General features: G+C 40.3%; 1 long non-coding RNA gene and 1 pseudogene across 1 annotated transcript in view; one reads left to right on the top strand and one right to left on the bottom strand.

The window, feature by feature from the left end:
- LOC109029080 (uncharacterized) overlaps nt 1–26,647 on the top strand; it is a 39,792-nt gene that overhangs the window by 12,052 nt on the left and 1,093 nt on the right. The window contains exon 4 of the long non-coding RNA XR_008670249.2: nt 22,426–22,567. This is a non-coding gene — a long non-coding RNA (uncharacterized lncRNA). The remainder of the gene's footprint in view (nt 1–22,425; nt 22,568–26,647) is intronic.
- On the bottom strand, nt 19,353–19,647 carry LOC101137301 (small ribosomal subunit protein eS27-like; annotated as a pseudogene).

Below are 26,647 nucleotides of genomic sequence, written 5' to 3'. Positions count from 1 at the left end.
ACTGTCCGACACTCACCAGTGAGATGAACCCAGTACCTCAGTTGGAAATGCAGAAATCACCTGTCTTCTGCATCGCTCAGGCTGGGAGCTGTAGACTGGAGTTGTTCCTATTCGGCCATCTTGGTTCCACCCCCTGGAAATAACCTTTGATAGAATGAACAGTTCTGATCCCCACAAGCCACTGTGCAAGGTCCATGAAATTTTGGTATCTGCTATGAGCAATCACAGACCATCATCAGTCTTTCATTATTCTCTTGCTCCAAGTTCAGGTCTTTAAAACATTCATTTTCATTAAATCATTTGATTTTTATAGGAGGCTTGGCTTTTCTCAAATATGCCCTGCAAATTCTCATGTTATACTTACATTAAATTAAGCCTAAAGCTGCCTCTTTACATGTTTTAAGTTTGGTCTGAAAGTTTCTCCATATTTAGAGAACTGTAACCTAACAGGCTGCGTCAAATGACTGTAACCTACTCTTGCACCAGTCACTGAGTTTTGGCCAATCTAAGGTGAGCAACTGTTTAAACCGTGTTCAAATAAGGCACAGGCTGAGATGTAACCAATCCAGTGATTTTGGTACCTCACTTCCGTTTTCCATACCTTGCTTTCCTTTTTCTGTCAACAAATCCTTTGTGACCACATGCGGAAGTTGTTCTGAACCTATTCTGGTTTGGGGGCTGCCTGACTGGAGAATTGTTCCTTGCTCAGCTGAACTCTGTTAAGTTCAGTTTGTCTTAAGTTCTTCTTTTAACACCAGTGAGCAACAATGGCTGCATCTTAAGTGAGGCCCCCTCACCCTAGTCTACACTTCCGCATGCTCTCCTGCATTTGTGTATGCTTTGGTTTGTGTGTTCTCCTTAAAGAGTCAGCATTCTGCATATCATAGTACTGGGAGGAGAGTATTAAACCAGCTCTGGCAGGAAAAGCAACTCTGCTTGGAGATAGAACTGAAAATAGATTTCCCCATTGGGCAGAAATACAGATGCATGAAATCTCTTGTGCATCCCATTTGATATTCCTGGCAGCAATAGTTCTGGGATCTTATTATTTGAATGCTTCTTGCCCATTGTGATGAGGACTACATATCCACACATGAATGTACATATGTACAGTAGAATATTAGAAATGGCAGAAATTCCATTTATTGTGTAACGAAACCCAATCTTTCCAGTCATTTACTAGTCAGGAGAGCTGGTCTCACAATTACATGTGGAAATATTATATTTGAAGATATGTGATCTTCATAATTTTGTTTCGGATATGGGTGAAAAGCAATCTGAGAGCTACCAGATTGAATAAACAACAGTAATAATCTTTTTTATTCCTGGGAAAAGAAATGAGGCTGATTTGAAAAAGAACAAATCAACTTGTTAATGTTTCAAAAATATCTCATTAGAAGTAAACACAATTTCATGAAAATTCCAGTGGTGTTCAATTTAGCTAATATTATTACCGCCTCGTGGAAACTGTAACACTCAGCTGTGTGACGGGTTGCTTTTCACAATTATTTGTGTCACAGGATTTTTCAACTTTTGAAACAGGGTAGAAAATACACAATTTTACTTTTTTTTGGTTAAAAGGAAGCTGAAGAAAAACAAGGACAAAATATTGACTGTACAAATGAAAGCTTAAAATGAAAACAACACAAACCAAACTCAAAACACACTGAGGGTACCAATTTGCTCTTTAGAATTTTTCTGGGATTATTGTTGCTTTAAAACTATAGAGTGAACAAGGAGCAGTTCTCTGTGACTCATAGTTCCAGATTGACAGCTGTCATTTCTCTTTAGCAGATAAAGAGGCACTTCTTTTTTTTAGTTGTCAGCTGCTAAGGCAGTTTAGTGAGCACTGGAGAACCAGGTCAGGGTGAGCACACAGACTGCTGTAATGGCACAAAATCAAACCCCACTTTTGGACTTGGGTCTAACGGCAAAGGCAAGATTGAACATTGGAGCACTGATTAAAGTCAAACCTCCCAGTTTCAAGGGGTTTATTCATTTTTTAAAAGGCCTATTAGTAACTGAATGAGTTTACAGTTCTGAGTAACTGTATGTATGGTCTATAGTAAACAACCTAAACAGCTGTTCTAAATGAGTTCTTTATATTCAGCCTCTAGAAACTTGTAATTACATTTGAGCCAGGACATGTGATACCAGAAGATATAAAGCTATTTAGCCCCAACTGCCACTTGAATTCAGGGAAGGCAGTTCAGTAGGATCAGCGGAACACACAAGAAAATCACTGCCATTAATCATCTCTTAAAGCAGAACTGAAGAAAGCTTTTCTTTAAAAACAAATAGATTTACTCTTTTTTCATTAGTCCTGGGCTTTAAAAATAAATTGTGATGAGGTTGCATTTTCAGCAGCAATTGATCTTTTCTGTCTTACATTTTATATCTTGCTAGGTGATGTTAGGAAATTATAGGCATAAATACTGTTATAGCAGTTCTCTTTAAAAAGTGGAGGCTCAAGAAGAAAGTTAAGAAACACTCTGATTTTCAACAACCATGAAATCAAGTGTGGGTTGCTCCAAGAATTTCTCCCCATCTCTAGCTACAAAAGCATGCTCTAGGAGAACACATGTATGCCCAATGAAATAGTTTAGATATTTGAATATGAACAATCTTTAAATAAACAGGCCATGTTTTAAATGTTGTTTATGTTAGCAAAAATTGACAGATTTGAAACCTCTGTTTCCAGGTAGATTGACCAAAATCTAACAGTTACTAATAGTTTTACCAACCTGCAAAATCTTTATAAATTTTTTGACTCTTTCCATCATGAATTCATTCATTACTGAAAAGAGTATTTACTGAGCCTCATTTGGTTCTACAACTAATAACAGTGAGCTTCAGGAGTTTGAAGTTTTTATTCATTTTTAGCAATATGTATTCAATTTGTCTTAACATTCTTAGGATCTGTCTTCTGATTCTTTAGATTACAAATAGGTCCAACATAATTTCTTTTTCTTTTCTTTTCTTTTTTTTTTTTTGAGACACAGTCTCACTCTGTTGCCCAGGCTGCAGTGCAGTGGTACACTCTCAGCTCACTGCAACCTCCACCTCCCGGGTTCAAGCAATTCTCCTGCCTCAGCCTCCTAAGTAGCTGGGATTACAGTCGTGTGCCACCACACCCGGCTAATTTTAGTATTTTTAGTAGAGATGGGGTTTCACCATATTGGCCAGGCTGGTCTCAAACTCCTGACCTCAAGTGATCCACCCACCTCAGCCTCCCAAAGTGCTGGGATTGCCACCGTGCCTGGCAGTTCTAACCTAATTTCTTTCTGACCTTGGCTCTCTTGGGCCATGCCAATTACAGGTCAAGTCAACCCTTCCCTTAAAAGCCTGGGACACTGGTTAGCATGAGCAAGAGCTGGAGAGCCACATGAAGGCAACGTATGCTGCCCAAATGGTACACGGCCACACGCTGTTCTTCAAGATGCACTTCATTAGCTTGTTTCTGATGTGGTATGTCGTTCTCCTCTATTTTCTCCAATTTCATACTTTTGCACTTTTAATCATTCTTTAAGGCCCAGCTCAAATCATTTTTCTTCATGAAAGCTTTATTAATCTACTTTCTTCGTTCTCCCAATTCCCATGTATTTGTATTTTTCTTTCAGTGCATGCCTAGAAGTGGTTGCATCTATGGTAGTCAGATTTTCTTCCTCTTGTGTTCCTATAGATCAAAAGTTCTTTGACAATAATATTGTTTCTCATTTTCTAGTAGCCCCTGCTGTCTTTCAAATGGAAGGTACCTGATAAATATTTGTTGATAAAGTTGGGAGGAATTGGATACAATATTGGCATATGGATTGGCATATATTGGATACCATATATCTGGCATATGGATTGGCATATATTGGATACCATATATCTGGCATATGGATTTTATTTTTGCCTTTTTTTTCATCCATTCCTGAAAGTAGTAAAACAAAAGACCATATCAGGACTACATTTATAGCCAAAGAGTCCTTGAATTAGAGTGAAACAACTGAGGCTAGAATTTAGCTCTTTTTGTTAAATTTGTGGCACTAATTTTCCCAGTGGCAGTTGGGGAAGTCACCCACACAGACATAATGTCATTGCAAAGCAGGAGGCCAAGCATAGCTGTGGGAAAGAAAGCCACGTTCAAAAGGAAATATCCAAAATAACAGAATGGAGGGTCTAGAAAATCGCCAGCATGAATGCTGTTTTTGTGGCTCTCATTTTCCCCAAGGTTGCTCTGGTATGAAAGTCCTTCTTGAAGGAGATAACATAAAAAGAAATAAGTGGTGGCAAAAAAAAAAAAAAAGCTCACTCTTGTAATGGCCTTGTATGTTCTTTGGTTATTTCAATGTAATGTTTATCTAATAAATAGCATTTCAGTGTTAAACAGTAGAGCTGTGTCTCCGCTTCTATGCCAGAAGGCTGGACCTCCTTCATGTCTTGCCATGCTCTTACTGCTGAAAAAAGTTCTGTTTTAATGAAAAGAGATACTATGTGGCTGGAGCCAGTACCAGTGATGCCTGCTTAACATTTTCATGCTTCCGCATAGTACAGAAGTCTTCAGACAGTCACAGTTCACGTGTTTGTGTGTGATTACTGTATGTATGGTCTATAGTAAACGTGCATGCATACATAAAAATATAATTTCAATAAAAACTGACAGTAAAAAGCACCCAGACAACCAGACAATACTTGTTGGAGATAGAATTCTATGTAACTGCTTCCTGTACTAAACAAGTTTATCAGAGAAAGGCATTGTTCAAAGGGAAATATCCTTTGTGCATGAAGATAAATATAATAAGGATTATTGTGTATAATGTCCTTTGGCGATGTGTATTGGTGCATCTGTATAATAACTGAATAATTGTTCTGATGTCCATATTAAAAAAAAGGAAGGAAAAAAGAAGACTAATGTGTGTGGTAGTGAAATTTAAAAGAAAGATGCTAATTCCAGAACAGAGCAAATGAAACCTATGTCCAATTACCTACCTTAACTCTTAGACAGTCAACATATTTTTATTTATTTATTTATTTATTTATTTATTTATTTATTTATTAAAAATAATAGATACGAGGTCTCACTGTGTTGCCCAGGCTGGTCTAGAACTCAAACAATCCTCTTGCCTTGGCCTCCCAAAGTGCTGGGATTACAGGCGTGAGCCATCGTGCCCAGCCTGGTCAACACATTTAGATGGTATTGGAGTCATTTTTGAGACTGGATTTCAGAAATGTAGTTGATCTCTAAACTTTGCTGTTTTCCAGAGGAGGAGAATGTTTCTTGAGAATAGTAAAATGAATTTTTAGCATGGTAGAGTGAGGACATGGCAGGGACAAGGTAGGTCAAGGCGGGACAGGTTAAAGAGGAAGAAAACATAGTCCAGGAAAAATTGTCCCAACTACTGAGAAAAATATATGATATTGCCCTGTTCATTTAATCCACTTCTGTAAACTCAGAGGAAGTGTTTATGTGGTTCTAAGGCAGTGCTTCTACTCTGACAAGGTATGAGAATTTGGTTTATGGACCAAAGAGTTTCAGGGTGGAAAATGGGAAAGAGAAACTTGAAAGGGATTTGGTTGAGGTGTTGTCATCATCAGTTTGACCTCCTTAATAAACTTTGCATGTTCAATTATCCATTCCATTCATTTGGAAAACTATTAAGCTCCTTCTGGGAGCACAGGAAAGATCACTACCCTGAGATAAATAGGTCCTGTCTCTGAGGAACTTACAATCAGTCAGGTTTAAATTATGAGATCCATTATGCATAGTTCATGTGCTCTGCAGCTTGGGCTGATTTTAATGTTGATGGACACAGACGTGGTGTTTATGGGCAATGAATTGTGTTGACACGGCTACCTTGTCCCCTCTTGGGGAACTGTCCTCACTGGTGGGCTTTGTTGCTTCCGCTGATTTCCTTAGGGCTCCCTTACTTGGTAACTTCCCTTGATCCAGCCTTCTCCTCTCTGTCCTTTCAGCAAATACAGCTGCCTTGTGTGCTGTTCTCCCAGAATTCTGAATCTATTTTATCTGAAAAACCTCTTGGTAAAGTGATAATGGATTCTTTTTCCTAGTTACCATATTTATATGGGAATAGCACAATGAAGACACCTGCTTTAAGCCTGGGGAAAGTCTCTAATGCTAACAATTTCAGGTCATGGCAGGCTAAGGGGTGGAGGTGGGGAGTCATTGGAACCCCTCAAATGGTAATCATACTCCATGGCTTCTGTCTGTATCCAGAGTGATGGTGGCGGATGTATCACTCTGGTTCCAAGAGCAACTAGAGAGCTTGTCATCTGTGCTGAGATGCACTCACTTCTGCAGGTTTTGTTCTCTCCCTGGGCCATCACTCCTCAGAAATGGTGGAAGAAATCTGGAAAATTTTCACCTATGGTCTCTTCAAATACTAGTTTTCTGCTATTCCCACCACTCAGCGTGTGTTTGTTTTGGATTATTTAAATTCACAAACAGTAAAGTCGACATTGACTTTGATTTTTTATCCTATGAGTGATTTTTTTTTTTTTTTTGAGACAGAGTCTCCCTCTGTCACCCAGGCTGGAATGCAGTGGCGCAGTCTCAGCTCACTGCAATCTCTGCCTCCCAGGTTCAAGCGATTCTCCTGCCTCAAACTCCCAAGTAGCTGGCATTACGGGCACGCACCACCACGCCTGGCTAACATTTTTTTTTTTAAGTAGAGATGGGGTTTCGCCATGTTGGCCAGGCTGGTCTTAAACTCCTGACCTCAGGTGATCCACCCATCTTGGCCTCCCAAAGTGCTGGGATTACAGGCGTGAGCCACTGTACCCGGCCTATTCTATGAGTTTTGACGCTTGCAGAGATTTGTGTAACCACCACCACATTCAGGATACAGAATAATTCCATCACCTTCTAGGTCAATCCTCTGCTCTCACAAATAATCCTTGGTAAGTATTGATCTGTTCTTTGTTGCTATGGTTGTATACATATTTTTGAAAGTGTTGTTTTAATGGAATCATACAGTATGCCACTTTTTGAGGCTGCCTTTTTTCATTCAGCCTAATGCATTTGAGATTCATCCAAGTTGTTGCGTGTATCAGTGGTTTGCTCCTTTTTATTGCTGAGTAGCATTCCATCCAATGGCTATTTATCCATTCACTGAATGAAGAACATTTGGATTGCCTCCCATTTTTAGCGATTATGAATAGAGGTGTACCCATTTTTCTATGAGCATGTTTTCATTTATCTTAGGTAAATACCTAGGAGTAGGATAGCTGGGTCATATAGTAAATATATCAAATAATACAAAATAAAAACAATTGGAAGAGACTGCCAAACCATTTTTTGTTGCCCCAGAATAAATGATGCTATAGAAACGAATCTTTTAGTGCCTCTGAGCTCATCCATCTAAAAGCAAAGCAAAGAGTACTGGTTCCTCCAAAGAGCAGCCATTGATCATTTGTCCGACTCAATGTTTATTCCTACTCACTGCTGTGAGAAACCACCCTCTGGAAGGCAAGCACTTTGGGTCTTTACATGCAGAAGTGGGCGGGGCTGGCTTTGTGTTGAGTCAAGGGTGTGTGTTACTTAGAGGTAGCTTAGGTCGGGGCACTGTCTGGGTCCACAAAATCAAGCAAAACTTGGAATGAATTATACAACAGCAGTGGGAGGCTGCTGTGCTTTCTGCCTAAGCTTAAAGAAAGAAGACACACCTGGGGTCCTGCAGTAGAGCACTCAGTTTGATACTTGGGCACATTAAACATTCAGCAAGAACAGTGCCTGAACATTGTCTTCTAAACAGTATCATCAAAATGTAAACAGATAGTGTGACAATCCTATAGCAATTCTGTTGTTGGATGTCTTTTCTCCTGATTGGTCTCAGTGCCCTGAAACAATTCCTTCAGCCTGAACTGCTGGGAATTCAGATTAGCCAGCATCAAACCAACCCTTTAATGGGCTCCATTGGCAATTGCACACAGCAGAGGTTAAGCAAATCTTAGGAACAGCTTTTTACTAATCACAGAAAAAGATGCACTTTATTTATATTTTAACACATCCCACTGTATTAAATCCAATGAAATAAATCAGAGATAAGCTATATAAAGAATATATATGTATATTTATATGTGTATATATATACACACACACACATTTCAGGTAATTTTGGTAGCACTTAAAAAGTTTGTCCGATTTAACTTCTATGACACCACAACTTTAAACCACTCCTAGCACAGCTATAAAATAGAAAAATTGACATATGTAAAAAAAAATGGATCAGGGATCATATCAGACAAACTTATAATTATAAGCAGAATTATGGTAGAAGATAAGTAGCAGTTGGAGAACCTCAAAAGGCTTTTGGGCTTGTTTTGGATGACCCTCAGAAAGTTTCATTTCTCAGGCAAATGTTCTGTCTCTGGAGTTGGAAAAACTGGACTTGAACTCTTATGAGAACAGGTAATTCCTCCTGGTTTGTTTTGATGACCAACATGGCCAGAGTAGCTTCTTTCAGGTGTTTAGCACTTGTGCTAGAGCCCCTTTCAGAAATCAGAAATTTAGACAACAATTAAAAGCAAACAAACAATAACATGGCCACGCATATAGTTGTGTGAAATCTTGCTAGTCCCCTTTTTCTTCTCCCAAAATGTCTAGACTGAAGCACAGCGGACTGACAGTTCACAACCTCAGGCTAAATTTCCTGAAGTTCCTCCTTACTATCTTACTCTGCTGCTTTCACAGAAGGAACCAAGGCTAAGTTCTCAATTGTTTCTTTTTTTTTGTTTTCCTTTCAAATTACCTAAACAGTAGGTTTGTGGTCACCTGGTTTGAAATGCCCTCTATTTTCTCTGAAGGCCAAGTATCCTAGTATCCTATATTTAGGTATCACACCTGTGATAGTTAACCAAGACTCTCAGGCTAGGCGCGGTGGCTCATGCCTGTAATCTCAACACTTTGGGAGGCCGAGGCCGGTGGATTGCCTGGGCTCAGGAGTTCAAGACCAGCCTGGGAAACATGGCGAAACCTCATCTCTACTAAATATACAAAAATTAGCTCGGTGTGGTAGTGTGCGCCTGCAATTCCAGCTACTCGGGAGGCTGAGGTGGGAGGATCACTTGAACCTGGGAGGCAGAGGTTGCAGTGAGCTGAGATTGCACCACTGCACTCTAGCCTGGGCGATAGAGTGAGACCCTGTCTCCACACACACAAAAAAAGACTCTCAGGAAGTATTTGTTCAAAGACTGAATTCACTCATACTTTCAACAAATACTTAGTGAGCACCTAAATATATGTCAGATACTATTCTAGGCACAGAGGTGATCAGCACTAGGCATGCAAATAATTCTGCCCTAAAAGAGCTTACATTCTGGTAAAGGAGAGCATCAGAGCTGTCCTGACTGGCATACAACATTTCACATTCAAATGATTATTTTGTTCCAACACAGAATATTCTGCCTCAGGTGCTATTTCAGTCATATAGATATAACTGAGGAGGATAAAGGGTATACATTTGTTTTTCTACTTACCACATAGGTATCATTCTAAAAAAGCAGTGCTAATATTGTAGCATCCTATCTGATAACTACAGTTACCTGTATCTGAATGTTTTTGTAAATTTTATAATGTCTTCAGGTCTATGTGACTTTTAAAATATCCAAAATTGATGTGGATTACTCATCAAAATTTGAAATGGTAATTTTTAGCCATGAAGTAGAAATGAAAAATGAAAATGATTGCTTCAAGATTCTGCAAGATGTTTTGCTGTAATTATATACCAGGCTTAATAACGGTCGAGTCTGACATACACGTTCCAACATTCTGTTGGAATTAATCGAGGTAAAATATTTGTGGATCTTTTCTTTCTTTTCTTCTCTCTGTATTTATAATTCAAATGAATGAAAGGAGCCTGATTACTAACTGGAGAGTTCACCAGGTTACTTTTTTCTTTTTTCTGGTTAAAGCTGCATAGCCACAATTTATTGTTACTTGTTACCTGTCTCCATCCTCAGTATTATCTGGTGATCAAGTTGCACTGAGAGATGCTATTTTTGTATAATGCCACAGGACATATGCATAGAAGTTTTTCACATCTTACGTTATGTAACTGAAAGGCATTAGAGCTAGTTCCAAATGAATCTTTTTGTTTAACCAGTTCCTAAAAACTCATCTTTTATATGTACCAGCTGTATCGTACAGTTGAACAATTACAATTCTTAGAGGTCACTGTGTGTCCCATTTACCATATAAATAGCAGTGTGATGGTCTGGAACCGTTCGATTTCTTATTTTCCTTATATGCCTTCTTTCTGGTGTAAAAGCATTAAGGAATTTTGACATAATGATAAGCTGCTATTTAAAGTCCTCACTTGTGAAGATTGGAATGCAATGCATTCAGAAGAAATTTACAAGCTACGCATTCATCAGAGGTTAGAGCCAACAACACTCAGCATTGTTTGAAGGCAGGAAACAATTTACATTTCAAATTTCTGTTACCTTGATTACTTTGACCATGGAGGTGATTATCAAAAAAATTTAATAAGATTTTTAAGATTCTTATACAGTCTTATAGGAAGCAAAATATCTTCATGATAACTAAATACATGTAATTGCTAGCCAGATGTTTTGTTTTTGTAATGCCAAATAGCTGGATGTTAAGAAACATTGGTTAATTGTGTTTTTAAAGTTTTTTCTTTTTTTTAATGTGAATGTATGCTTGCCATAATGTGGTCATAGTTACACAGTCAACATCAGAACATGGCTGTTTTGTAGTTTTATATCATAATACTAATACACAATCTCAAAAGTATATCTGGAAAAGATTTCTTTGCTATGTAGAATTCTCCCTGATTTCTGAAGAAATTACATCCAGTTGTATAGGGATGTTTATAAGAGTAATACAAGGACAAGTGATCATTATCCCATTAAATTGGTATTTTGCAGGAGAGGACCTAGCAAAGCCAGGGTTACACATCAAGATGGAACTGAAGAAAGCTTAATTTCAACTCAAGAAACTGGAGAATCGGCCAGGCGCAGTGGCTCATGCCTATAATCCCAGCACTTTGGAAGGCCAAGGTGGGCGGATCACCTGAGGTCAGGAGTTCAAGATCAGCCTGGCCAATATGGCAAAACCCTGTCTCTATTAAAAATACAAAAATTAGCCAGTTGTGGTGGCAGGTGCCTGTAATCCTGCTACTCAGGAAGCTGAGGCCAGAGAGTTGCTTGAACCTGGGAGGCAAAGGTTGCAGTGAGCCGAGATCGTGCCACTGCACTCCAGCCTGCGTGACAAAAGTGAGACTCCATCTCAAAAAAAAAAAAAAAAGAAAAGAAATAAGAAACTGGAGAATGAACTGAAGAATCAATTTGTAGATCACTTCATCATCTAAAGTGAGCAAAACAATCTCTTGTGGCAGTTGGAATAATTGGTAATAATTGGCACATTGGCTGAAATTTCCACTAAGTGAAATTGCTGCAACAATTAATATTTTAATAATATAATGATTGTATTTAATATATTTCATAATATAACGATTTAATAATATAATATTGGGTATATATAGAGATCTATCTATGTATCTATCTATATAAAGTGAGACTCTACACACACACACACATATATATTTGGAGACAGGGTCTTGCTCTGTCACCCAGGCTGGAGTACTGTGGAGCCATCACAGCTCACTGCAACCTCAGCCTCCTGGACTCAAGTGATCCTCCAGCCCAGCTTGCCCAGCTAATTAAAAACAATTCTTTTTTGTAGAGACTGTCTCCTTATGTTGCTCAGGCTGGTCTTGAACTCCTGGCTCAAGCTGTTACTAGTGGAAGTTATCCGAGTTTCCAGTAGCGAATCCGTACGGGTCTGCAGCAACCTCAGTTCTTGCCTCCTCAGAAGAAAGAATTCGACTGAGGGACATAAAGCAGAAAAATAGACGGAGGCAAGTTTCAGAGCAGGAATGGAAGTTTATTAAAAAGCTTTAGAGCAGGAAGGAAAGGAAGGAAAGTACACTTGGAAAAGGCCCAAGCGGGCATCTTGGAGGTCAAGTGCGGCTTTTGACCTTTGACTTAGGGTGTTATATGTTGGCATACTTCCGGGCTCCTGTGTCCCTTTTTCCTTGATTCTTCCCTTAGGGTGACCTGCCAGCATGTGCAGTGGCCAATTGGCGCCTGGGAGGTGAGCATGCACAGTGTGTTTACTGGATTCTGGCACATGCTTGCCTGGGACTTCGTCCCTTTTCCGGTGGAATGCCCCTGGAAGGTCATACTCCTCCATTTTGGTTCTTAATGCTCATGCTTGAGCCCGCTCGCTCAGTTCCTGAGATCTTAATTGAGAAGCTGTCAATCACCAATTTCAGGTGTTTTCTATCTATAGGGGACCTGCCTTTCTTTGATGCTGGCTATAACCAATTATTATTTTAGAGAGGCGGTGGGACAACTGCCTGACCATCACCTGATGGTTGCCTGACTTTGCTGGTGAGGTGTGGTGGGGAGCCCTCTCCTGCCCTGGTTATACCTGACTAGTTACCTACTGTAACAAAGCCATCCTCCCGCTTCCGCCTCCCAAAGTGCTGGGATTATAGATGTGAGCTGCTGCGCCCCATGTATTTCGTTATATTTAAACAAAACTCTGTGTTGATGAGAATAGGAGAACCTTTTCCCCATTTATTTTGTATCCTTCTTTAGTTCTCTGAAGAGCTCTGTATAACTTCTAGATACTCAGTTAAATGCTTGTTTATTCTAAAAATGTCCCAAAATTCAACAGCCAAGACTTTGGCATTATAATTTATGAGTTGCCTATAGAGAAAAACAAAACATCTCCTTTCTGTATGCTAAATGCCTCCAGGTACTTTTTCCCAAGAGTGTTTTATCTGAATCAAAAAGTAACACAAATTAACAAAAGTCTCCAAAAGTTCTTATTTCAGTTACTCATTTATTCAACATACATTTAGTAAGCGGATACTGTATGCAAAGCCTGTTGCTATGCACAGAAGGGGTATGAAAGAGAAAAGGGAAGGGGGGAATATTCCTTCTGGAGGAGACACAATGGCCCATGCACTGTGCTAAGCATTTGATATCTGTGGGGGCTATCCGAAGACATAGCTACTGCCTTCAACAAGTTTGCAGTCTAGCAAGGAGGTATGACGGGTACTATTCCTATAGTGAGGTAAAATGGGAGCATGTGCCACAAGACAAGTACAAACTGGATTGCATGTTAGAGTGGACAGGAAGAGACCACTTTCAAGTTGGGAGGTCAAGAAATCCCAGCTGAGAATTGGCTAGAATTTCAAGGATTTCAATAGGAGAGCATAGTATGTGGTGGCAGAAGTTGGGGAATCTAGAAGTCGGCATAGGTAGATGTGTGATGTAAAGAGTATGGGTAGGAAAGAAGTGGGAACTATTTGAGCAAAAAGAAATGCGGTTTAGACCAGCGCAGTGGCTCACACCTGCCATCCCAGCAGTCTGGGAGGCCAAGGTGGGTGGATCTCTTAAACCCAAGAGTTCGAGGCTAGCCTGGGCAACATGATGAAACCTTGTCTCTACCACAAATACAAAAATTAGCTGGGCATGGTGGAAGGATCACCTACCTGAGCCCCAGGAAGTCGAAGCTACAGTGAGCTGTAATGGCACCACTGCACTCCAGCCTGGGTGACAGAGCGAGGTCCTGTCTCAAACAAAACAAAATGAAACTAAACGACAGAAAGAAATGCAGTTTAGGTGGTGAATAGGGCACACCAGAGCCTCCTGAACATGTCAGACCAAAAGAATTACTTCTGTAAGTGTTCGTATCTGTGGCAATAAAAAAAAAAAAAGAGGTTTCTTTTTAGGTTTCGCCTAAATCTATTAATTCAGAATCTCGGGGGCACTTTTTTTTGGCAAACGCTTTTCTTTTTAAAGCAAGTACTCGAAGTGATTGCTAACATCAGGTAAGTTTGGGAAGTCCTGGAATGTGAGGGCTGGAATGATAAAGGGAGGCCCTGCACTTGGATTGTATTCAGAAGGCAATCTGTTGCATGCAAGAATTCCCACCTATTTGGTCAATAAGCAAAATATTCCTAAATTGTCTTTGTCTGTATGCCTTTGACTCTTCAGTCACATTCTTTTAGACATTTGGGAACCTAGGTCGCTCAGATAAATGTGACACAAGGCCAGCCCTCCCCATGTTGAAGAATTGTGACACTGTGGAGACAGAGCGTGGATCCACACAGTCCAAGTGGAGCAGGCAGCTGCTGCTAAGAGCTTCTCTTTCACTGAATTGGGCCATGTTCTCTGTGGCATGTTTAAATAGCCCTTTAAAGGCAGTAAAAATGGGTTTCTATTGCTCAATCCCTCCTCTGTGGTTGCCCCACTGACAGGACTGAGACATGTATTGAGTGGATGGGAAATGTCATTCTGGCTTGGTCTCTTCTGTCTCTATTACTTTAGAAGTGAACGCTCACAAGCTGTTGGGGAATGGATGAACAAAATGAAAAATCACTGGTGCTAGATCCAAGTCTTTTAATTTTTATTAACAAATGCTCTCTTTTCTAGACCATAGGGCATGATGGCCTTTGGAATGCCCAAGGAGAGGACCTTCCCTTTTCATTTTGTCTCCTTCTCTTTATTTGTCCCCTTTCTATTTTATCTTTCTGGACCCAAGTCCTCGTTTCTAAACGCATCTCTTCTTGGCTCTACTTCCCAGACTGGCTCACTCATGCCTTCCCCTGGGTCTCTGGTCTCCTTAGCTGTCTGTGTCCCCTCTTCCTGCAGCTTCCCACCCCTTCATCATCTGAACTCATCCTCAGGCTCTCCAGAGCAACATCATGATCTCTTTACTCTCTCTCAACCTCCTTGCTTTTCACCCTTGCCCATGAACTCCGTCAACCCATTTCCAGCTTCCCCTTCCTTGACTTCTTGTCCTTTTCTTTTGGTGCTGCTACTCTATGCCCGGTTGTCCAGCTTCATTCCTCCCATCTCCATGTTTCCTTCAACATCTCTGCCTCTTCCCATCCTGCTCCTGGCTGCCCTTGATCTGCTTAAAGTTACAGTAATATCACTGAATTCTGCTTCAAGGTAGACTGGAAGAGTGGTTGGGACCAGAAATTAAGAAGAAAGGTGGTCAAGAGCATTCACTGGTTCTTGGGCTCCACTGCCCGGTTTCAAGTTCAGACTGTGTGGTCTTTGTAAGTGCCTCTTTGTGCTTCATGTTAATCTTTCAAATGGGCCTGCTAGCAGTATGCAAGTTATAAGGCTATTATGAGCATTGAGTAAGCTCATATATGTCAAACACTTAGAACAGGGCCTGGCATGTAAATACCGTGAGAGTGTTCATTGTTATTTCTCTATTTGATCTGTGTCCTGTAACTGCTTCCTTTTTCATTCACACTGAATACGTCTGCACATTTCCCAGGTTATAACATTGGTATAGTATTTGTAAAAATTTTTTAAAATATTATTTCTTAGCTGGGCATGGTGGCTCACACCTGTAATCCCAGCACTTTGGGAGGCCAAGGTGGGTGGGTCATGAGGTCAGGAGTTCGAGACCAGCCTGACCAACATAGTGAAACCCTGTCTCTACTAAAAACGCAAAAAAATTAGCTGGGCATGGTGGCGGGTGCCTGTAATCCCAGCTACTCAGGAGGCTGAGTCAGGGGAATTGCTTGAACCAGGGAGGTGGAGGTTGCAGTGAGCTGAGATCATGCCACTGCACTCCAGCCTGGGCGACAGAGTGAGAGTCTGTCTCAAAAAAAAAAAAAAAAAAAGAAAGAAAAAAGAAAAAAAATTATTCCTTAAGATGAAAAACTTTAATATTTGCTTTCTACAGTGTATGTATAAGCTGGTGTACAACAGAGAAGATGCAAGCTCCCTTTCCACTGCATGTCTGCTCAAAAAATGACTAGTCCATTTTTGTGAGCAGAAAGTTCAAAGCCAAAGTTTGGTTGATTCAAGTAATTCCTCTTTGCTAATATACACTGAGAAATGGTGAGCCGTTCTTTTATCTTTTCCTTATTTGTCTTTAGCTATGTTCATTGACCTAAACTTGACTGTTTGTGTTATGCTCATGGACTAGAAATTGAAATTGCAGAAAATAAGGAAAAAGGAATTGAAAGAAGAGACTAGAAAGGGGGCATTTTACAAATTGTGAAAGATGAATATCAGCACCTTGTTTTAAAACGAGAAATGGATCTCCAGAGAGGAAGGACCGATCATCCTTTAGAGTAAAAGGTCTATAAACTGTCATGCATCAGATTTACCTGAAGGAGTCTATCCTCAGGCTTCTGACAAGGTCAGAGTTGCATTTAAACAACTCCCAGGTGATGCTGTGATATAGTTTGGCTGTGTCCCCACCCAAATCTCATCTTGAATGGTAATCCCCATAATCCCCACGTGTCATGAGGGACCTGGCGGGAGGTAATTGAATCATGGGGCGGTTTTCCCTCATGCCATTCTCGTGATAGTGAGTGAGTTCTCATGAGATCTGATGGTTTTATAAGCGTCTGGCGTTTCCCCTGCCGGCATTCATTCTCTCTCTTGCTGCCCTGCCTTCCACAGTGATTGTAAGTTTCCTGAGGCCTCCCCAGCCATGCAGAACTGTGAGTCAATTAAACCTTTCTTCTTTATAAATTACTCAGTCTTGGGCATTTCTTCACAGCAGCTTGAGAATGGGCTAATACATGCTGCTATAGTCCAGGGACCATACTTTGAGAAATACTGCCATAGACTTTTCTTCCTGTCCCTTCATAACACTTTATTCTTTCCTTTTTGTTCATTAAAAATAGTAGTATCTCCCTTAGTAATAGGGAGATATTACTGCTCTAAAATAATTTCATTCTTCATTGGCGTTAATGCCATTTATTGTACTTTCTATTATCTTTATTTGTAAAGTTGTCCTCATTCACATACAATAAATTCTTCTCTTCCTCCTGAGCCCTCATCACCAGCTCCACCTGCCTGAGTCTGCTAGCACCAGCTCCACCTGCCTGAGTCAGCACACCCGAACCCCGGCTTCTTACTTGCAAATCCTGCCCAAATGACCAATACATACTGAAATAGAGACTTTCTACCAGGTTAGAGTATGGAAAAGAAGGGTCTTGAGGTTGAGCTAAAGCAAGAGAATTACCACCAAGAGTTTTCCAGGAGTGCGCTCAGCCAGAAGGGAGAGAGGAAAACAACAGGGTCAGAAGCTCAAATGCTGGGTGACAGACATGGTGATGTATGGAGCTGAATGTTAGCATGAGGACCATAATAGACACCTATTGCTTTTGCCTTCCTATCCCCCAATGTCTCTCTCTCTCTCTCTTTTTTTTTTTTGGTGGAGCATCTGACTTTACATTTAAGGAACTGTTTTTCTTTTATATTTTGTAGGTCTAATTTGAGGCCCTACTTTCCCAGCCCCAGGTATGGGCTCTAGGCTTTTCAATGAGAGTAGCTCATGCTCTGGTTGGGGTGACTTGTGGCTGACTGGACATGTGGCCCCAGGGGGCTATTCTGAGTCCTTTGAAGCTTGAGATGGAGGGAAAAGAAGGCCACTCTTCTTTGGAAAGTTCAGAAGCTAAGATTATGTCCATTAGGGCTGCTGGGGACTACATAGTCTTCCATTTGGAGAAACCATTCCTGAAGATGAAGTCAAGACTAAAGAAATCAGGATAAGGAGAGAGATGGAGAGGGAGAAGAAGAGAGAGTTCAGTTATTTGAATCCCTGAATCTAGCTATGCCGGAAGCCAAACTACTGTTGGAGTTCTCAGTTATGTGAGCCAATTAAGACTCTTTTTTGCTAAAACCACATAAATTGGGTTTCTGTCATTTGCAAGAGAAAAAAAAGTCCAGAAGGTCATTAAAAATGTTGCTTTGGTCTATGGGATATCCATATCGTGTCCCCTTGGTTTTTCCTTTGAAACCTCCCTCATCTCCCTACTCTCAAGTATATGGATAGTGACACTTGGCTTGGCCAATCTGTGATTTCCATCTTCTAGGCTGCAGCAATTGGTTCAGGGATGAGCACAAGGTGTAATCCAGGTCTGGGAGACTCATTTCTGGATTTTTTTTTTAAATGGAGTGTTGGAAACATAAAGCTAATTTTTTTTCCTGAAATTGCAGTGCTAGAGGACATCAGCCTGGAGCTGCTGGGGTGATTATATAGGATGGGCTTGTGTGAAAGCAAAGCCCACAGAGAACATTTGGATGTAGGGAGATCAAGGCTGATGACATCAAGATTCAGAACAGCTGAGGTTAAGAGGTTCAAGAAGCTTAAAAACACATTAAAGAGAATTGTTAATCAGCTGCAGAGTGCACATGTTTAGAATCACAGTAAATCATGGTCAACTTAAGCAGATTTTCCTAATTGGCTTTGTGTTCCAAAAGATTTTAGTTGTAGTTTTAGCCAAAGTTTTCTCTGTCTGTTGCTCCATTATATATAAGGATAAAAATGATTCTTACTGAAAATTATGATAGAATCAGAATTTCAGTACTGAAAGGGACCTTAGAGTTTATCTAGCCTTGCGGTTTCCAAGTTATGGGCCATATCATTTTTACAAGTGGTCCCTAAATTCATATGTGTCACAAACATCATTCTGCAGATAAAAAAATGCTTATATCTGGGACACATATGTGGATTATCATTTTTCAAATGAATGCAGGTGCTGCTATGATTATGTTAGAATTCATTTAATGTTTGGACAGAAAGCCCAGTACCATTTATCAATCAGTAAAGCCATTTTTTTCAATCAGTAGAAACGTTAACTACCAACATTTTAGTAGGGGGAAGAGTCTGAAAACTGTTGATGTTAACATATTTCACCTAACTGAAAGGATTTTAAAACATATCCCTGGCCCAAAATGTTGATTTGTAATAAGTGAAGAATCTAAGAGGTTACATGACCTGTCTGAACATTTGTAGTGGTTCTGTGCTACTTTTGTCATGGTGCAAGGCTGTGGAAAGGTGGCTACCTAGGGGACATGGTACCTACGTGGTACATGGAGAAGAGGTGAAGAGTCTTGTGTCATTATATCTCTGCCACCTGTAATCCTCACCACCATCCCTGGCTCCTGGGTATCTTCCTGCCCTGCCCATCCTTTTGTGCCCCTTCCCCTGGCTTGCTGCACTCTTATCACATGACTTCCTTCCAGTGTTTTGGAAAGGCTCTGCTTTTCTCATCCCCGGTATTTGGCACACGTGATTGCCTGTCTAGAATGCTCTCAGCCCCATTCCTTTGCTTGAGTTAATGCCTCCTCTGTCCTCACCTCTCAGCTCAAGAGTCACTTCCTCAGAGGAGGGCCACCATGATTACATTCATCCCAGCCCCTGTCCAAGGCAAGTCCTTTTGTTGTGTGTCTTCTGCAGACAGTATTGCTTTCCTTGGGCATACTTCCCTTGGTGTGGAACTCTGCTTTTTTTTTTTTTTAATCCAAAATGTGTTTATTGAGTTTCCCACTCATCTTGATTCAGAGTGCTTTTAGTGCTGCTTCCTCCTGAAGGAACATCTTCTGTAAGCCTTGCTTTTCCTCCTGTAGGCTGGCAGAGGACAGTGGAGCAGTCAACACACAAAACTACCGTTTGTGCATGGCTAAAGACTGTGGTGATTTTTTAGCATCCTGGGCATTTCACATCCATGAAGTAGGAATTGGGGCTCTGCACCAGGCATTTCTTCTTGTGTTTCCTCTTCTCCTCTTCTGGGGAGGGATGAAGGAGATCCTTCGCGAGAGGCATGTTCTCGTGTGGGTAGGTCATCACCACTGGAAAGTGGAACTCTGCTTTTGTGCTGGCATTTGACGAGGTCTGATTTCCCCACCTGAGAAAGCGGAGTCCTAACAGCTGAGACAGTGTTGATTTTTGTGCATAATTGTCTTCACCAGTGCTTGGCATGTAATAAAATGTGTTGCACAGATGAAGCAGAGGCTTCTAAGGTGCTTAAATTCCTGCTCTCTCTGCTCCTCTACCTCTGTTATGCCAAATTTCACATTCTCATGCTTCATTTTTACCTTTTCTGTCCCTGTAACTAGTCTTGGAACTCTTCAAGGGCAGAAACTGTATTGTATTTATCTTTATATCTATGTATCTATTTTTATCTAAAATGTGAAGAGAAGGCCCACCTGCAAGCTTGTGACATAACCAGAAAACTATGTCCTATATACAGCCCTCCTAAAAATAGCCCAGCACATGCTCTGGTATAATCTGACTCAGATGCTTTATGTAGTAGAATTTCAGGAATATGCCTGTCTTTATACACTCATTAAAACCCCTGAATTGAGTTAGTCTTTTAAGTGTATTTCAGCAACTGCTATGATAAGATGAATGTATTATCCCGGATTTAACGAGAAGCAGAGGCTCCATGAACTGTGAGCATTCCGTTGCTTCACAAACACCCCTTCTCTTCTTAACCTGAAGTAAAAGCTAAAGGGTTGAAGGATGTGTGGGCTGGGAAGACCACCCAAGAATAATGTCGTATTTACTGTAATGTATAAGCACAAACTTTTAGGGTTATACACCATGGGTTTGAACCTTAGCTTTGCTACTAACTACCTGTGTGGCCTTAGCAGGACTCTTTCTCTAAGCTTTATTTTCTTTGCAGCTCAGTAGAGAGAATAACAGTACATGCTTTATAAGGCTGCAGGGAGCATCGTGGAAAGCAAGCATGTGAAGTACTCTGCACAGGCCCGACTTGAGGGCTCAGGGCCATAACCACTGCTTCCCCTCCCTCAGTAGGAGGCAGGTGGGTGGGTGGGAGGCAGGTGGGTGGGTGGGTGGAGCTCGAGTAGCAGGAACATCCTGGATGAGACAGTGCTGCCTCTTCTTTCTCTGTAGCCAGAGTGGTAAATGGGAGAGGAGTAAAAAGGTCCCGGGGAATAGAGAACAAACTTATCCAAGCCATGATCAACCATTTGTTCTTTGGGGCAAGGAGTGGGGTTGGGGGTTGGGCTATGAGTGACTTGAAGATAAAGGTGGGACATCTAACTGACATTGGTTATAATGGTAAGTTTGTTTCAGTAAGAATAAAATATCAGGCTGGGCATGGTGGCTTATGCCTGTAATCTCAGCACTTTGGGAGGCTGAAGTGGGAGGATCGTTTGAGCCCAGGAGTTTGAGATCAGCCTGGACAACAAGACGAAAACCTAGCTCTGCAAAAAATACAAAAATTATCCGGCCATGGTGGTGTGTGCCTGTAGTCCCAGCTACCTGGGAGGCTGATACTGAGGGTGTGAGGATCACCTGAGCCCAGGAAGTCGAGGCTACAGTGAGCTGAGACCATACCACTGCACTCTAGCTTGGGCGACAGAGGGAAACCCTTTTTTTAAAAAGAAGTAAAAAAGAATAAAATATCAAAAGACCTTGAGGAAGGAAGACAAAACAGATACACTTAAAATACAGCTCAATGGCAGATCCTGGGATAAAACATTGTCTTAGAGCTTCCTGGCAGCTGTGGACTCTGACGTATTTTCATTGTAGATTTTAAGTTTTTGTTTTTCTTTGCATAATGCCTAATTTACATGCTGATTTCTCCTGAAACCTGATGTTGAATTGTTGCTTTTTTTAAATGGAAAGGATTTAGATTAGATCATGGAGTGAAAGAATACTGTAGTTTATAAGTGCAACACAAATGTAAAGAATAATCGTTAAAGCATTCTAACTCCAATGAAGTATCTTCTCCTTAGTTCCTTCTAATCCACTCTCCAGACTTGACCAGAGGGTTATTCCTAAAACACAATCTGGTAACATGTTTCCTTTGCTTATAGTCTCTGTCCTCCATACTTACCGCAGTAATTGTCATTTTCTTTATATTAAGTTTTTGTTAAATGGTCTAAAATCACACTGTATTAAAAGCAGCAATCTTTACTCTTTCCTTCCCCAGTCCTGTTCCTCAGAGCAGAGTTTATAAAACTACCTCAGTGTTCAAGTGCTCATAACACTCAAGTGCATTGGTAGGGTTTCTAGGACTTAAAAAATTATTTTAAAAATGTAACTATCATAACCACTTACAGTAAGTTGGGAAATTACCAAAAAAACCTGTGCCTTTGCTTATATTGCCCTAATGGTACCATAGTTTAACCATTATCATATTGTTGGCTGGACCCCAAATTATATAATTGCCTTAATTTGGGGCCACTTAAATTATTTCCAATTCTTATTGCTATAATCTATGGAAAATATCTTTTTTGAAATTATTTTGTTTATATTAAAATATAAATATATATTTCAAAATTGTTTCCTTAGGGTTGATAGTCCAAATGGCAAAATCTGGGCCAAATAATACAAATACTTTTATGGATCATGAAACTCATAAACTATCTTCAAAAATGATTTGCCACTATCTGGTGCATCCAGAAATACATTCAAGTACTCTTTTCACCTCATTCTTGCTATTCCTTTTTTGATTTTGACTAATGTCTCATTGTTTTGAAATCTAGACCTTTACAAAATTCTCTAAGTATTATTCTTGGTGGGAAACATTAAGACATAAAATATAAAACTCTACTCGTAAACTTGAATTTCTTTTCTTTTTTGAGGTGGGGACTTACTCTGTCACCCAGGCTGGAGTGCAGTGGCACCATCTTGGCTCACTGCAACCTCCACCTCCTAGGCTCAAGCGATCTTCCTATTTCAGCCTCCCAAATAGCTGGGACCACAAGCATGTACCACCATGCCCAGGTAATTTTTTCTGTTTTGTGTTTTTTGTAGAGACAGAGTTTCACTATTTTGCCTGGGCTGAAACTACGATTTCTTTTAAGGTTTTAAATACTGAAACTTTATTGTTTTCAAACTCTTAATTATGAAATTACCAGATATGATGCATTCTAGCATTATTTTCTCATACATTTAGAATTTCTACCTTGTTTTATTTCCTGCAGCTTGTTGCTGTAGGAAAAGGTATGGTGAATCACATGCCATGTTGTGTTGGCCAAGAAAATAACTCCATCTCTAGTTGTCTGGCACATCTTGACAAAATATATGGTGCAGTTTAGAAGTGTTTCAAAGGCTTCTTACTCCAAAATTTGGGGAAAAAGCTATCCATTGCTTGCATATGTGAGCATAAAATGATTCACTTGGTATTAATGCCTTTAGGTTCTTTGATTGACTAGGGTATATGAGAGAACTAAGAGAAAGGAATACTCATTAAAGGCAGATAAAGACTTGATACTTTTTCTTTATTCACTGGGTAAGATTTATAGTATGGTAATCAGAAATTCCAAACTGGCTGTCAGGCATTGTATCTACATGATGCCAACTTTTGTAAGTGAACTGAAAATTTTGTTCTCAAACCATTGCTTCATGCTATTTTTCACCAGGGCAAATAAGCAGATTGATCTCAGGAACCAGAGGTTGCATGGATGGCTGGTCCAATTGATCTGCCTGTCCTAATGGATCATTGTGTAACAGGGTGGAAAAACAGGAAACTTGATTTAGGCACCATTTTGATCAGAGACTGAAGTCAAATGATGTGAGTACTCAGGTCATTATGATTCCTTTAGTTAACTCCATCCTGTAGAGTAGGGAGCTCTGCTGATGTCACCTCAGTCATGCTTATGACAATAGAATTATTTTTCAGGGGGTCAGTATTTGGTAGTTTTGAGAGAAGGTTCAGTTTTACTAGAGGAATGTTATAAATGCAATAGTTTTATTATAATTTCCATGTAACTTTTGAAGAGGAAGAACATACATGGTTTTCTCAAGAGTGAAAAACAATTCTCAGCAAACAATTTGTTGTGAAAAAATGCCCTTTAACTTTTATAGATGTTTGTGTCTGTCCAATCCTGGCTTCTTCTCAGTTTCTCAGAACCCTCATCCATCCCACCCACCCCATCCCAGAATTTGTATGACCCCTGGCAAAACACAAAAGTCCTCTCCCCACTAATGAGAGGTTTGGGAAACATATTCTCTTGTGTGTTATTCCCCAAATAGTTGTATCATACCATTCTTCAGAGGCAAATAAATGATCTGTGCTAAGGAATCAGTTTCATAGGTGTTTAGAAAAATGGATCCATCTGCCTTAATGGATAATTGTGTGACAGAGTTAAACAACAACAATAACACACTTAGCCTTCAAGCTTTGGGGCTGCAGTGCCTGGAGATCAGCCAGATCTTTCCTGTTCAGTGACAATAAACATGTGGTAGTGTCCTGAACCAATGCTCATCTTGGGAGGAATTCAAGATTGGGGGTAGGGTGTGGAGGTACAGAGAGGGAACCTGCTGTTTGGTGCCTTTCTGCTAAAATCGTAGTCCTAGCCTTTCAGCTATTTTCTTCCTTAGCCCCTCTTTAACATTCCCTCAAGCCCCCACTCCCTGCACATGCAGAATGAGTGTGCTTCCTCCAACCACCGATCTCTCTATCCCCTGAATCCCCTACGCAGAGGAAGAGCCCAGCCCTGTGCCCTGCCTTGTTGCCTTATCCATAATAGTCAAGTCTCTTGGAGCTGGGCATCTTTTCACACTACCATAGCTTTGTATTCATCTAACTTTTGCACTTAGAGATTTATTATGCCCTGGGACTATTTCCTCAGCTCAGAAGCCTGGAGGTGAGTCGCAGAGCTTTGCTGTTCTTCCTCATGAGGGCTGCACCTCTGCCAAAATATTTTTCTTCCTGCTGCTGCTTTTCCACAAGATTGTTCTCTTGTCCCTTTCCCCATGCTGGGCAATCCATCCTGTGCTGTGGTTGGGTCAGCCTGCTTTTTGGAGAGTATTTTTTACATTTGCTTCAGTTGTTTGGATTCTAAGGCAGGGTACACCCTCTCTGTGGTCTACATGTGAAAATGCACATTTACAAAACAAAGCCAATATAAATGGATTATGCTGTTGACTTAATAAGAACAAAATTTTCTGGCAACAGGGAATAGAAATGTAAATTTAGTTTTTGGTGATTCATTACTTAATAGGAAATATTCCAATTCAACATTTTTAAATTAAGTAAAAGTACAATTTACTTATTCATCTGTTTAGTCAGCATATATTATTTGAGCATCTATTATGAGTCAGCTTTCACACTAAGTAATGAAGACACAAAGAAGAATGAAACAATTCCCAACCACAATGGGAAATCTGACAGTCTAAGGGAAGAGACACATACAAAAAGAGGTCATTTGAAAACAATGTGATATTCTAGTAACAGGATATACACAGAGGATTAAGGGAATATGAATAAATGAACAATTGAATGAGTGAATGAAGTTTTCTATTTCCTTTAACGTAATAGAAAACAAGTAGTTCAATGGCTACTTACTGGATATAGAGGGTTGAAAATAAATCTGCACTTAAAAAAACACTCCTCCTATAAAGGCGTGGGTTTGCATTCTTTCTCCTGAAACTGGGCAGGTGTTTTCACTATATTTCCCAACAGTGTGTGATGAAAGTGATGCTGTGTGAATTCCAAAGTGAAGACAAAATGTGATGCTAATACTGCCTTGCTGGAGCTCCAAGCACCATGCTGTGAGGAAGCCCAAGGTAGCCTATGTAATGACACTACATGGAGAAGCCCTGAGCATACATGAATAAAAGAGCTGCCCAGCATCTCCCATCTGCTCCAACCCACCTACTTTTCCAGCCACTATCTGACAGCAAACACACGAGAGACCCTAAGCCAGAGCCTTTTTTAAAAATTTTATTTGTTTTATTTTATTTTTTGAGATGGAGTCTTGTTCTATTGCCCAGGTTGGAGTGCAGTGGTGCCATCTTGGCTTACTGCAACCTCTACTCCTGGGTTCAACTGATTCTCCTGCCTCAGCCTCCTGAGTAGCTGGGACTATAGGTATGCATCACCATGCCCGGCTGATTTTTTTTTTTTTTAATTTTTAGTAGACACGGTTTCACTGTTTTGTCCAGGCTGTTCTTGAACTCCTGACCTTAAGTAATCTGCCTGCCTTGGCCTCCCAAAATGCTGGGATTAGTGAGCCACTGAACCCCACCCTCGTAGAATCTTTCTCAGACTCCTGACCCACAGAAACAACAAGAGAATAAAATGTTTGTTCTTGTTTCAAGACCTTAAGTATTGGATAGATTTGATATATATCAGAAAAATGGAACAGACTGTTACTTTGTAGTGGGGAGCTGCTAGAACAAAAGATGAAAACAATTTGGGGTCGGGCATCAGGGAGATATGCTGGAAGAGCCTTGAAGATATTGTCAGCAGAAGCCTGTTGGGCCCTGAAGAATCTGTTGTAAAGGTTTAAAGGAATGTGAGGAAAACTTTATTGAAAACCAGAAGAAAGGAGGCCTTTGTTAGGTGGTGGTAGAAAGTTTAGCCAAATTGTCACCTGTAGTAGTATGGAAAAGAGAAAACGTACCCAATGAACTAATGGATCTGTCTGAGAAAATTTGCAGGCAGAATGTTGAAAAGGCCAACTGGTTTCTTTTAGACATCATGCTAAGACACAAATAGACAGATAAGCCAAAAATGCAACTGTTCAGTTTTTAATAAAAACATAGAGGAAATAGTAAGATGTCAAGACTGTTTTTGAAAATAAATGTTTCTTATTTTACCAGAAAACAAAAACTCTCAAGTACTAGTTTCAGGGCAGAGATCAAATCCAGGGTGGTCCTGTGCAATCCTTTGTTAAGACCTCAAAGATGTTAGGTGGGGCCTCATATCCTTTCAAACAGACAAAAATGTTCTAAGAATCTGAAGGGTGTGCATCGCAGACCCTTTGTGTTAACAGGATTTTTAAAATTTTTTGTTTTTGTTTTTCTTAAGACTGTTTTGTTTAGGGTTTTTTTGATACAGGGTTTCGCTGTCTCTCC

The sequence above is a fragment of the Gorilla gorilla genome, chromosome 10 (assembly GCF_029281585.2).
Source record: "Gorilla gorilla gorilla isolate KB3781 chromosome 10, NHGRI_mGorGor1-v2.1_pri, whole genome shotgun sequence".
In the NCBI taxonomy this organism is placed as follows: Eukaryota; Metazoa; Chordata; class Mammalia; order Primates; family Hominidae; genus Gorilla; species Gorilla gorilla.
This window is presented reverse-complemented; position numbering and strand designations above follow the sequence as displayed.